The sequence below is a fragment of the Petaurus breviceps genome, unplaced genomic scaffold, assembly GCF_028583685.1.
Source record: "Petaurus breviceps papuanus isolate PSGF00001 unplaced genomic scaffold, PetGlider_PUasm1.0 419, whole genome shotgun sequence".
Taxonomy (NCBI): domain Eukaryota; kingdom Metazoa; phylum Chordata; class Mammalia; order Diprotodontia; family Petauridae; genus Petaurus; species Petaurus breviceps.
In genome coordinates, this window is record NW_027186324.1 from 13,176,935 (window position 1) to 13,187,771 (window position 10,837).

The following is a 10,837-nucleotide window of genomic DNA, read 5'->3' on the forward strand; positions in this document are numbered from 1 at the left end:
ATACACATACAACTACAACAATGTAAATGGGATAAAAATCATAACATAAATGTGTGTGTGTGTGTGTGTAGCTTATCCTCAAAGAAGAAATCTAAGAAGAAACCTCCCTCACTCCCTTGCAGAGGTGGGGGGAAGGATGATCCACAAGTGTAAAATATTTCCTGTAATCAGATTTTAGAGATTTTGACTGATTCTGGTGGGAGGTTTTCTTTTTTTTTCTTTTCCTTTTAATCTAAGAGCTCTTTGAGAAAGGAGGAAGAAATATGATGATGTAAAAACACAAAGTCAGAAAAACTTTTTTTTTTTGAGACTGTGTCTCTATTTAGCTCAGGCTGGAAGTGCAGTAGCCCCTCAAAGGCCTTGATATCACTGCTAATTGACATGGAAGCTTTGACCTGCTCTGTTTCTAACCTGGGTCTTTTCACCACTCTTTTTTTTTTTTTTTTGCTTTTTGCAGGGCAATTGGGGTTAAGTGATTTGCCCAAGGTCACACAGCTAGTTTTTGTGTTAAGTGTCTGAGGCAGGATTTGAACTCAGGTCCTCCTGACTACAGGGCGGTGCTTTATTCACTGCGCCACCTAGCTGCCCCTTTTTCACCACTCTTTAGGAAAGCTGATGGTCCTCAACTCTTCAGGCTCATCTGTTTTGGTCCCAGACTTAGTGTGGACCCCTTATCAACTTTAGCCTCACCGCAGCTCAGAACTCATGAGCTCAAGAGATCCACCAGCCTCCATCTTTCCAGCAGCAGGGATTACACCATGGCTGGCAAAAAAGATTTTTTTTTTAAAGAAAGAAATAGCACATGTTTTGGTGGGCATTTAAAAAAGTGATAGAAACACAAATCCATGCAATAGAAAATAATTTTGGAATAATCTTCCAACACAAAATGAATTAAAATAGATTTTTATTATAGGGTTGAGTCCTGGGTGAAACCATGTTTGAAATTAAGTGGTGAATCAATGGTAAAATAGTCTCGAGATCTGTCAAACATTGTTCAAAATCACAGCCTAGGGAGAAAGAATGGAAAGAGAAGCTGTTACACGAATGAGCTCCAATTCTTTGGTGGAATGAGAATGGAATAAATTGCATTACTTGACTAACTTGGATGTTGTCCTGGTCTGGATTGTTACACCCTAGAGGGTTTTAAAAGCATACAATAGCTAGTGTCTTGTTAGTCAGAAACAAATATTTCCATGCTGGTTACTAGGCAGTCAATAAATAGGGCAGTAAACTGAAATGTTGTCGTATGTGACGCACTATCAACGTGATCTCGTGACCTCTCACAATAGAACATCCTCTATATCAGAGGCAGTAAACACATGGCAGAACCAAATTAAAATGCAATGGGGAAATATTTAACAAAATAAAGAAAAATGCGATAAAATAGAAAAATGTTTCTATGAGCTTCTCTAAATCAACACGTAGCCACCAAGAATCTTTATATACGGTCAGTGGCCCCGTTTCTCCTTGAGTTTGACACCACCACTCTACACACGGAGTATTCAGTATTGCCAGGGACTTCTTTCCATAGGCCTGGGTGAGTCTGAAGACCTGGATTCAAGTCCCAGTGCTTTCATGTGTTTTGCTTGTGACACTGGGCAAGTCAGGTCACACTCAGGACTCGCGCTTATCATTTTTTAAGATGAAGGCATTTGATGGTTTCTAAAGCACCTTCCAAACAGGTAAATGTTGTCATTGGTAAATGTTTAACAATTGGCTCATGTGAGACACATTTCTAAATTTAATCTGCATTATTTATATTTTCTCCATCACTTTCTTACATCCGAACAATCAACAAAACACCAACTCAAGCTCTGATTTGTAGCTTTCTGAGTTTTTTTCACACTGAAAATTTAAGTGAGTACTTGTGAACTAGTCCCAGCTGGGTCCTGGATACCTCTGCTTCCAGCTCTAAGTCATTAGCCTGTGGCCACTTTGATATTTGAGCCACTGTTTGGTAAGAAGTCATTATGATATGTTCCCCAAAGTACTTTCTTTAAATAAAGAAGGAACCTGCTCCCTTATCATGATCTACTCACTCACCACTGAACCTTCGATTCCATTGGAATAAGACATTCCCAATGAGAAAACTCCTGCTGACCTGTGGATCAGCATGACTCTGTAGCTTAGTCTCAGAAAGTCACCCAGGGCATTGAGAAGTTAAGTGACTTATTCTGAGCCACACAAACAATATGTGTCAGAGGTAAAACTTGAACTCAGGTCTTTGGGAATCTCCTGCCAACTCTCTGCTATTTCGTGCTACCTCTTAGACATAAGTAATATTTGGCAAATTCTCAATGTTTGCCCTTTCCCAAAGCTTCACAAATTATCGACAGTTTGCCCACCAAATAGCAGTCCTATGCAGCCTTATACATTGTCATTTATTTTCTTTTTGGTCATAGACAACACATGCACTAATGATTTACCTCATTAGATGAAGAAGATTAAGAAAAAGTATACTTAGAAGTGGCTAAGTAGCACAGTGAATAGAGCACTGGTCCTGGAGTCAGGAGGACCTGGGTTCAAATCTGGACTCAGACACTTAACACAAAAACTAGCTGTGTAACCTTGGGCAAATCACTTAACCCCAATTGCCCTGCCCTTCCCCCTCCAAAAAGCCAAAAGAAAAAAAGCACACTTAAATATTTTCCCTTTAAAGGACTTTGTTACAAAGAATGACAGTTTTTAATACCCAACAGATAACTATTCAGATTAGTTCACATCTCCTTACTGATATTTGGTGTGAATTTGGCCTCAGAATCAAAAAACCCAAGTTTGAATCTTGGCTCTTGTGCTTACCTACGTCATGAGTTTTGAGAATGATTCATTTGGACCTCTATTCTATTCCAATCAGTATTAATCACTTGGATATTTTACATAACCCATATAAGGATAATTACATAAAATAGGTTCTTATAGTAGACCTCAAACTTTAACATAATGTTCTACTCATCTACCAGTTATGAAGCTCACTTGTGCAACCACAAGAATGCTGACAAAGATATCTCCATCCTGTTTTGCTCAAATTCTATGTCCAAACTCAGCATGGGTAGGATGCCTCGATTCTTTGGAAAGTCCCCCAACTTATTTTTGTACCTCCTTATGACTCTCTCTTGTCCAACATGAGAAAGTGACTTTATGACCATCATAGGACCACTTAGTCAGCAGGGATGTCACCTGTTTTGCCCAACCTATGACTCCCCTGCTAAAATGTCATTTTTGGCTTTCAAGAGCAAAGTCTATCAGCCAATGAAATTTTGTATTTTACCATGCCTATTTTGTATATTTGGGTATCAAACCCTATAAAAAGAAGGTCTACAAAGCAGATCATGAGGAAGATATGAGATCCACTTCACTGGAGAGGACCATGGACCCCTTGATGAAGTGCTATCGGCTTAAAGTTCTGCCTCAGTGACTTTCTTGCAGATTGGACAATTTTTGACAGAGCAAGACATCTCCCCTCTTGGCACTGGTTTCTTTATTTGTAAAATGGTCATAGTAATTTGGGTAAAGGGCAGCGGTGTCAAACTCACCTTCCAGCCAGCAAAACTCCTGACTCTAACCAGATTAAAATGTAACTGGGAAATGTTCAACAAAATAAATAAAAATAAAATAAAACATAAATAATGCTATTTTTGTGGTTTTCAAGGACAGCATGCAAGGGTCTGTTTCTGTTTGAGTTTGACACCACAAATGTAGAGAGGAGAATACTGACCTTGGAGTTAGGAAGACCAGGATTCAAGTCCTATCTTTACACAGACTAGCTGTGTGATCCTGGGCAAATCATTTAATTTCTCAATGCCCCAGGCAGCTCTTTAAAACGATACAAAAAAATGTACCCAATGGACTATAAAACTATGCATACTTTTTGATCCAGCAATACCGTTACTAGGTCTGGATCCCAAAGATATCATAAAAAATGGAAAAGGACCCACTTGCATAAAAAATATTCATTGCAGCTCTTTTTCTGGTGGCAAAGAATAGGAAAAATTGAGAGGATGCCAATCAATTAGGGAATGGTTGAACAAATTGTGGTATATGATTGTAATGGAATACTATTGTGCTATAAGAAATGATGAGCAGGCAGATTTCAGAAAAACCTGGAAAGATTTACATGAACTGATGCTGAGTGAAGTTAGTAAGCCAGGAGAACATAGTACAAAGTAACAGAAACATTGTATGATGATCAATTTTGATATTTAGTTCTTCTCTGAAATACAAGGATATAAGACAATTCCAAAAGACTCATGATGGAAAATAATATGCATATCTAGAGAAAGAACTAAGGAGACTGAATTTAGACCAAAGCATGCTATTTTCTCTTTTTTTCCTTTTGTGTGGTTTTTCCCTTTTGTGCTGATTCTTCTTTCGCAATATAACTAATATGGAAATATGTTTAATATGATTGCACATGTATAGCCTATCTCAAATTGCCTGTCATTTTGAGGAGGAGGGAGGAGAAGGAAGGAAGGAGAAAAATATTAAGAACTCAATTTTTATAAAAGTTAATGTTGGAAACTATCTGTACATGTAATTGGAAAAAACAAAATACTATTAAGTGGGAAAAAATAAAGTAATGAGCATATTATTGACGTGCATGTAGGAAAGAACTTTCTACTTGGGAAATTCCATGCAATAGTGAACTCATGAGCTCAGATTAAAACAAACAAACAAACCTTATAAGGTTCCTGTGAGGAAAATACTTTGTGAGCCATAAAGCATTATATTGAAGTTAGTTGTTACTGTTATTATTATAGTCAACAGCTCCTCAGAGAAATCAAACAGGATATGACTAAGTACATAGAATAGGAATTGGACAAAAATATTGACCATTACTCTAAACAGTGTGATTGTGTTCATTCAGAGATGTTGATCACAGGTACACCAAGGAGCTCCAGCTCTGGGTTCAGGAAAATGACCTTTCTTCTTGGGAAAGCTTGACCTCTAAAGGGGAGTTAGGCTCTACTCATACTCTCTGGTTCATTATTCCCCAACCCCAGCACAAAACTCTGGGGAAGATATTTGAAACAAAGATTAGGAATGGCTCACGATTAGGGTGTCTTCCCAAGAGGGTTAATAGGGTCCCTTCTTGAAAAGTACTTGTATGGTCTCGATTGGGAAAAAGTCATAAAATACAGTAATAAGTGAAAAGCCATAAAAATTTAAACTCTCTAAAAGGTGGAAGCTCAGACATAGTCACCTGTTAGAAATCATAACTTAGATACTAAATCATAACTTATACACTGAGTCCTAACTTAAGATACAAAGACCTATGAAAGCCAAAGCAAGAATATTGTGACCCATCTGTGACTGGTACATAATCTATACACAAACTTGTGTTTGGGCATAACATTGACTTAACTTGAAAGCTCATTATTGAGCAGAAAACCAAAAAGATCCACCCATCAGTAGTAATGTACTCTGTAGTTCCTCCTGTCTTTGCCTGTTTTCTATAATTACCATGGAGATTTGGGGGGCTCTTAGCCAGGATCCACTGAACATCTGGCCACTACCCCAGACCAAAGATTGCAAGGATGCGTATTAAACTACTACCTGTTATCAATCTAGAGCTCCATGGCCTCTTCCTTTGGTAGCAAAAAAACACCCCACAATTATGGGGAAGGCACAAGTTTCCCCTGCCAGGGGGCGTATCCCAGACCTTATAGTACTCAATATATATAATAGGTTAGGCATAGGACAGCAATTTGTGTTCTCAACCATGAAAGAAATACTTAAAACACAAAAAGGTTTATCACGTTCAGTGACAATACTTGAAACAAACTAAAACTTAAAGGATCCCTCTAAAAATGAAGAAACTTGCAGAACCCCATTACCTGTATTATATTCTCCCTGGAGGTTGATAAGCGAAACAATAAATATGAAAGTATTTTGTGGGACTCCTAAACAGTTTATTTCACTCTCACCTTGGATATTCACTAGTTGAACAGCAACTCATGCAAGGTCCATACCTTCTGGAAAACCCTGTCCGGGCTTTGGCTCACCCTATGCTTGGTCACCATCTTCCCTGAGATGTTGCTAAACCACCTGCATTCAGACCCATGAGCTATGTTCTCTTAAGGAATTCAATCGATCCATGAGAGGTAAAATGACAGGGGTAGCTGCTGAGATATTCAGCGTCTAGTCCTGACCTCAGCCATAATTTATATCCTCCTTCTCCATTAAATGAGCACTTCTCCAGTTAATTGTAATTCCCACCATCATTGCCCAACCCCCAACTGAACTGAGGGATGATTTTTTTCCCTTTTTCTTTTAGACTCAGATGCCAAAACACATATAAAAATAGGGAAAAGAAACAAAAACATATCATAAACTTAAATATTGGAACTTAAATACAAAGTTAGAAAGAAAAAAAAGTGTGTTGTGTGCATAGCAGGAGATGAGAGGATTCAAAATACCTAACAATAAATTTTCATTTCAAGAAAGCCTATATGATAAATAATACTTGCTGTGTTGAGAATCGTCCATTTTTCTTTACTTCCTTGTGAGTTTTCTTTTACTGTGCACTATTTTACTTTGTTCTTTTTTCCCCTTTCCCCCATCCTTGCTCTCCGCAAGGCCACAATAAAGTTTAGATATGTTTCTAGAGCTTTAAATATACACATATTTAATATGTGGTGGAGGGATGATTTTAATTACCCCAGCTCTACTTCTAGAAACAGTAATTTAAATAGCATTTGTTAGGTGCCTACTGTGGGCAGCTAGGTGGCATGGTGATTTTCTGCTTAGGGATGAGCTTGGGCGTTAAGCCAATGTTATGCCCAAACATAAGTTTGTGTATAGATTATGTACCGGTCACATATGGGTCACGAATATTCTTCTTTTGGTTTTCATAGGTCGTCGTATCTTAAGCTATGACTCAGTGTCTAGAATTTGAGAGTTAGAGAGGATCTTGGGAGCTACCAAGCCAATTCATAAAAAAAATAAAAAATTCCCTCCCTACTCTGCCCTCATTTCCTGATCTCTCAAGCCTCACACACAAGAAACATATCAGAAATAAGAGGAATAAATTCTTCTTCTGCCCTAAAAGCACATCTCTTCAATACTGTATTGGCTTGCCATGGTGGATTGGTTTAGCTCAACAAACATTTCGTTAAATGTTTAACTGTGTTAGACTCCAGGGTTACAAAGTTAAAATAAAACAGTCCTGAAATGAAATGAAACAGTTAAGAAACTTACACTCAACTGGGGAAACAATAAGTATATGTTGTGCCAATGCAATATTTACAACACTGACCATGACTGTAAATATTCCCACATGATACTCCATCACAAAATATAGCAGACTCTCCATATAAAAGACAGAGGTGAAGCATTTATTCAGACACCAGAAAACCAAATCCCAAAACCAGTAAGCCCATTCCATTATAGCAGCAAAGAAGTTAATAAGCCATAAAAACATAGAGTCACAGCATCCTTTAGCCTTCCCACAAACCAATGTAAGATCAATATCTACTCACAAACCTGACTAACTCTTTGCCTGAGCTTCTTCTCTCTCCCACGTCTTTCTGGCTCTGACTCCAACTCCAGCTTCCTGTGGGCTCTGTTCTATCCTTCAGCAAACTCCCTCCACCACAGACTCCATGTGACTACATTCAGCCTATTAGGGAGCAGAGTTTACTTTCAAAGCAGGGAAGGTCTTCAGATTTCCCTAGGATTATTAAGGGGCAAGAAAGATCTTCAAATTACCATTACCATTATAGTATACAAAAAAAAAATACAAAATACATGCAAAGTCATTTTCAGGATAGGACACCAAGTCTAATTTAACGAGGGCTCCAGAGGACATGATGAAAGGCTAGGGAAGAATAGAATAGGGACCACAGAAGGATTGAAGTGCCCACCAGAAATTATACATCAAAGCCCCCTAAACCTGCTAGAAGGGGACCCCTACCAGGGTCCCTGGAAACCACTTAATAGGCCATAATAGTGAGGGAACATTTTATCTGTGTTGCTAGAAACATACCCCAGATACAAGTCTGTTCTTGTTAGATACCCAAGATTTTACTAGAAATGGTACCCCCCTACCTTGGAATCACACTTTGTTTGTTAGTAACACCTAGGTCTATAAAAATGAATCTCACAGATGATTCGGGGCTGTCTTCTTTATTAAGGAGGCAGTCACCGGCTAAATAAACACTCCTGTCAAATTATAATTGGCATTGTTGTCCTTTTATTTCTCGGATGTCCACAACATTTGGAGGTTCCACCAAGATAGCCTTTGGCTTTGTTTTGACAGCTGGACCAGGCTCCCTGGAAGGCCGGGAGAGCAGTCCGACCTAGCGTAGGCCACCGAGTGACATTCCTCAGCCCCTGGCTTGTACTGTTTTCCTGAGTGAACCAGAAACCTGGTAAACAGCTGTATTATCTATGTTATATGAGAAGCAGTTTCTCTTAAAGTCTTGGAGTAGATCTGAAATTTTAAAGGAATGAACACCTGAGAAAAGTTTACTTGAGCAAAAGGTCAAAAAGAAATCCACTGAGATTCTCCTCCCTGTAGCCGTACCTCTGACAAGGATAAGGGCTATGGCGCCTTCTCACTGTGATCCAATTCTGACCAGACCAGTGCCACGGTGACAAGTCACAACTGCTAAGATTCTCTTCCCTGTGGTCCCAGTTCTTCTTAGCCAGGGCTACAGAGCCCTCCCCCTGTCATCCAGCTCTTGACCGAGCTGAGGGGACAGTAAGAGGTTAGAACCATTAAGATTTTTTCTCCCTGTTGTTCTGGTCCATAACTGAGTTATAATATTTATATATAAGTGAATAATTTTATATTATATATAATTATAATTATATTATATTAAAATATATAATAAATATAATACATCAAATTATATATAAGCGAATAATAATTCACTTATATATAAGTGAAGTTAATTTGAGTTAACCTCCTCCAAAAAGAAAAAGGGGAGAAGGTACAGTAGCTACATCAGAGCTACATGGGCTTGTCATCTGCCTACCTGAAAGGTTAAATCCCTGGAATACAACATTTTTTTCTGAATGGCATGGGAACAGTTAGACAAGGGAAAAGAAGCTTGTGAAACAAAGGTACAAATACAAGTTAATCATTATCCCATATACTAAGCCTGGGATACATCTGAGCTACTAAAGTGTGTTACATCTGAGCTATTTAGCCTAAAATTATATTCTTTCCACAGCCTAAATAGTTTAGTAAAAGGGTACTTTAACTAGCTCTCACCAGCAATAGTTTTAGATCCCCAGGTACCCTGAAGTCCATCCCTCTAAGTAAGCAGAGCCTGAAGTTTCTACTTCAAGTTCCCCAAACCCTCTCCTCAATGTTCCAGGCAAATCGACCCCTCCATAACCAAGGTCTGCTACAGCTAAGCATTTACAGAGGTTTATTTGGTAGAGCATAGACTGATAATGTGCTTTGAGTGTGATGAATTTGGAAAAAATGGAGGGTTTCCCCCTGAAATATAGAGTTCACTCTTTACCATGAAGCCACAACTTCAGTACCATCTAAAAGATCTCTCCTTGCTGCAAATAATCACTTTGCTTGTTTCACTGCCAAGGAATTAAAGAAGGTTGCTAAGGACTCCTGGAAAACAATGGAGCATGGAGAAAACTCCCCAGAATATAGAGCAAAAAGGAAAAAACCAGAGAGGTACAGATAAGAGAAAGATGAAAGAGAAAAAATCAGAAAAGTGAGAAAAAGTCAGTGAGAAGCAGTGTGTTTGGAACTCTGCACTGACTGGTTGTGTGACAAATCATTTAACCTTGAGTCTCAATTCATCCATAAAGTGGGGAGATGAGAAAAAGAGAGGAGAAAATGAGGTCAGAAGTCAACTAGCCTCTTCACTTGGTAAGATCAATCATTCTTATATGTAATTTGGAAATGCAATTCATGTCATCTTCTATGTAATTTGAAAAGGCAATTAATGTAATGTCATCTTGTAGTTTATATTATTGTTGTATTTCTACACTGTATATTGTAAAACCTGAGGAGAAAATTGTGTAAGATTAGTAATGTTACTTTAAATATGTATATCTGCTTTTTAGAAAATCTTGTAAAACTGTTAATTAAGCTATTTTGGGCTAATGTTTTAATGTCAAAATCTAAAATTGTTTATTGATTACTGTATGAAAATTTGTTTGACTAGTTCTGCCCATTCAGAGCAGTCTCTTCTGCTTACAATTCATATACATTTTCCTTTTGTTGTAAAACTGTTAAATCCTCTAGAAATTATTTCCAGGCAAGGTCATTCAGCCTGAGAAAGGAAGTTTTAAATGAAACTAACTTGCTAAGAAGTTGCAAAGATTAAAAAGATTTTTATAAATTGGCTTTATATTTGAGAAGAAAGGATGGTAAATGGAATTCCTTACATTACAAGATCTAATACATTTTTATTGCTTATTGCAGCCCCATGAGAATAGAAATAATTATAACTGCCTCTAAGCTGTGATTGGTGAAGCTTGTTGTTTAAGGTAAAAAGCACTTGGGACTATAACTAAATTTTATTTTGAGTCTGAATTTGGGTATAGTTTTCTGCATTAAATCAGTGTCTGAGAGAAAATGCCACTAGCTACTCAGAGGAATGTGATCCTGTGCTATGAACAGGTGGAAGTCTACATTTGGTAACGGCCAAAGGGACAATCTTAGCCTCTGTCTGGGATGGGTCAGTTTACCCATGAGGTTCCTTTGAAAAGGAATGTTTCCCACCTATTCCTGAGTCTAGCTATGAGATGGAACAGATGCTGCATGAGATGGAATATCTGTAAAGGTACCTGAATTTACACAGAGCCAAGGATGTTGCACGCATGCAAACACACATACACAAAGAAACAGCACACACATGTG

The 10,837-nt window shown here is 38.1% G+C and overlaps 1 long non-coding RNA gene across 1 annotated transcript; it reads right to left on the reverse strand.

The window, feature by feature from the left end:
* Positions 1-344: 344 nt before the first annotated feature.
* Positions 345-8,685, reverse strand: LOC138171268 (uncharacterized). Its single transcript, XR_011170846.1, has 3 exons — positions 8,525-8,685; positions 7,483-8,431; positions 345-1,007 (listed from the first exon to the last, which is right to left on the reverse strand). It is a non-coding gene; the product is annotated as an uncharacterized lncRNA (long non-coding RNA).
* Between the last annotated feature and the right edge of the window lie 2,152 nt (positions 8,686-10,837).